Raw genomic sequence first — 3069 nt, forward strand, 5'->3', positions numbered from 1 at the left:
GTGGAATCCACCAGCACTCCCCTAGATCTGTTACTTTAGTCAGGAAGAATGAGGTACTCTGATTAACCTACTGTGGCCAAAATACACTGACTAGGCAGATACACTGACTAAAATTTCCATCTAGAATCATATGATATATGTGACCATTGTTCTCTATCATCCTATTTTCTGACCCATAAATCATGAAATCACCTGGCGCCCCATAGGGAGATCATGATGATGATATGGCATTTTGTTTGGAAAAGATATAAGACTTGAGCAATAAATATTAACATTTATTATAATAATAAGATAAGAATGTCATGTAGTAGAGACAGAAATGACCTTTTTTTCTTTTCTTTTCTTTCTTTTTTTTTTTTGATCTGTAACTGTATCTTTTGCCTGTCTTGTTAACTCTTACCCATCTCCCCAAGGAAATAGCAAAGCTTAAAGAGCAGGGACCCATGACTTTTAGTTCTCATGTTTCCATGACAACAACCATCACAGAGAAAGGGAAGACACTAACATATAGTAAGCACTATGCATTTTAGTAGAGACCTTGACATGGGATCCATTTAAACGCACCAAATGCAGCAACTTTTTCAGAGCAGTCACTTGATAGCTGTTTGATTTAAGGAGTTCAGGGAATGCAAATTGACTGATGTTATACATTTGGTATAAAGTACTTCTTAACAGTGCAGTCTAAGAAGAAAACAGAAGACAGTGTATTGTATTACAAGCAATAGAATGCTTTGATATTTCACATTTGAAAAAAAACTTTCATAAGCTTTCTTTAAGCCCTTTTGTAAGAACATATTGTTCTAATAAAAAGCATCATCTGGGCCAGTTGGCAATTTGGATTCCAGAGTCTTGTGCCTACCATTAATTACAGTTTCAAGGAGTACATTGCACTTAGGAATATTCTAGGGCCTGGACCTGGGGGTTAATATTCTGAAAATCAATACAATTGAACAAAATAAGTTGGTTTGTTGAAACGAAATTTTCAGACTCATCAAGTGTGATGGTGTGTATATACTTCTCAGACATACTTTGCCCCCCTCTTTGACAGTTACTTAAGCTCAGCCCATCAGCACCTCTAACATTTATGCTGGGATTCCTTACTCTCCTTTCTCATGTTGGAGAATTCTCTGTGCCTGGGGTGCCCAGAAAACAAAGGATATTCTCAGACCCAAACGGCTCAGATGAAGCCGAATCCAAATCCAGGTATAATACTCCTTCCAACATCTGAGAGAAAGTCATGAATTCAGAAGTGATGACTACCAGGACAGATGCCAGCAGTGGTAAATGATGCGTTGTGAGATTCCTTCCCAGGAACTAACAGCGGGACTAGTCTCCACACAGGGGCAAGATAATGCAGTGGGGGAAACGATAACCCCATACTGATTTCTCCTATGGCCCTAGTGTTTTATCACTTTATTATTTATTTGCATATCATACATTTCACCCATTTAAAGAATAACATTTTCATAAATTCACAGTGTTGTGCGAGCATCACCACAATCAATTTTCGATCGTTACCATCACCCCTAAGAGAAAACTTATACCCTTTAGCAGTCACGCCTAATCCCCTCCAAACCTGGGCAACCACGAATCTCCTTTCTATCTCTATAGGTTTGTTGTTCTAATTTTGGTACCTCCAAAAATATCTGCCATTTTTATCTGACAGATTTATTCCCACTACTTGGATTTAATAAATAACTAAGCAGAAAGAACAGTATCACACGTATCAATTACTTGCTATGGTTTTGGCGCTATGCTAAAGTGTTCTTCATGTATCACCACAAGAGGACACCACCTCTCCCAGGAGGTAAGAGAGGTGGTTGGCTGCGTGTGGCATATGGTAAGGTCTATTGGCATTTCCTGGGCTGACTATTATTCAAACAGTGCCCCCTCCAGAAATCTAAGAGGAGAGAGTTTTGTGTCACAGTTCAGAGCAGGGACATTGTGATTAGGCTCCCAGGGGTGGAATCCTTGCCTTGCCCGTCTGTAGCTGTGTGAGTTTTGGCAAGTTGCTCAGTATTTCTGTCCTTCAGTTTCTACATATATAAAATGAGGCAATGCGTAATTCTTTGTAGTAGTGTTGTGGGGATTAAATGACATAATATAGGAAAGCTTACATATCAGTGACTACCCATGGTGTGTATTCTATAAATAACAGTGACTGTATCACTATCATACAGCATGTGACAAGAGCTAAGCAAATGTGGAAAGAGATTTGAGTTACTTACAGAGACCTACAAGGCTGCAGGGCTGTGCCATTAGGCCAATCCATGAAGAAAGGGTAGGATTTCCAGACCGAAATAGGCAAAGAATATTGTCAACAGAAGGAAGTGTTAGCTGAACAAAATAGTCTAGTGTGGCCAGATCTGGTGTTTCAGGAAGAGAACAGTAGACGCATATAGTCTATTTCTTCAAACACAATTGGAGCCGCAGTCTCTACATTTATAAACAGCTGATTTTTTGAAAGAGATATCTTGGTTTGGACATTTGACTTCTCTCTTGATACGTGGTAAACTGTTCACATATTTGAATTCCTACCTTACGTTCGGAGACCATGGTGCTCACCTCGGTGGCACATATACTAAAATTGAAATGATACACAGATTAGCACGGCACCTGTGGAGGCACGCAAAATTGTGAAGCGTTCGCTATTTTAAAGGCTATAGGATCCTCTTGCTGAAAAAATAAAAATAAAAGATCTGAGACCACAACTTAGTCATTTGTATATCCAGAGAAGTGTCTAGCTGAATGCTGGGAGTATAGTCACTGTTCAATAAATATTTGTTGAGGGAGTAAGGGAGTCAATAAATCAATAGATACTCATTTTGAAGACCGTGTAAATAACAACTTTCTGTGGTGGATTATGGCAGTTCTAATCTTACCATGCATAGACACCACATCTCAGTGGAGGTTTAGAAAGAAAAGCAGTGGATTAGAGACTCCATGGTAACGAAAATTACTGCCTGGATGAGCTGATGGTTTAAGAACTATTAGCAGTTGAAGCTCAATCAAAAATGAAAATCTCCTGGGGTGCCTTGGTGGCTCAGTCAGTTAAGAGACCAACTCTTG

General features: G+C 39.3%; 1 pseudogene; it reads left to right on the forward strand.

The window, feature by feature from the left end:
- Positions 1 to 2557: 2557 nt before the first annotated feature.
- Positions 2558 to 2656, forward strand: LOC123950167 (annotated as a pseudogene).
- Positions 2657 to 3069: the final 413 nt, after the last annotated feature.

This window comes from Meles meles, chromosome 8 (genome assembly GCF_922984935.1).
Source record: "Meles meles chromosome 8, mMelMel3.1 paternal haplotype, whole genome shotgun sequence".
Taxonomy (NCBI): domain Eukaryota; kingdom Metazoa; phylum Chordata; class Mammalia; order Carnivora; family Mustelidae; genus Meles; species Meles meles.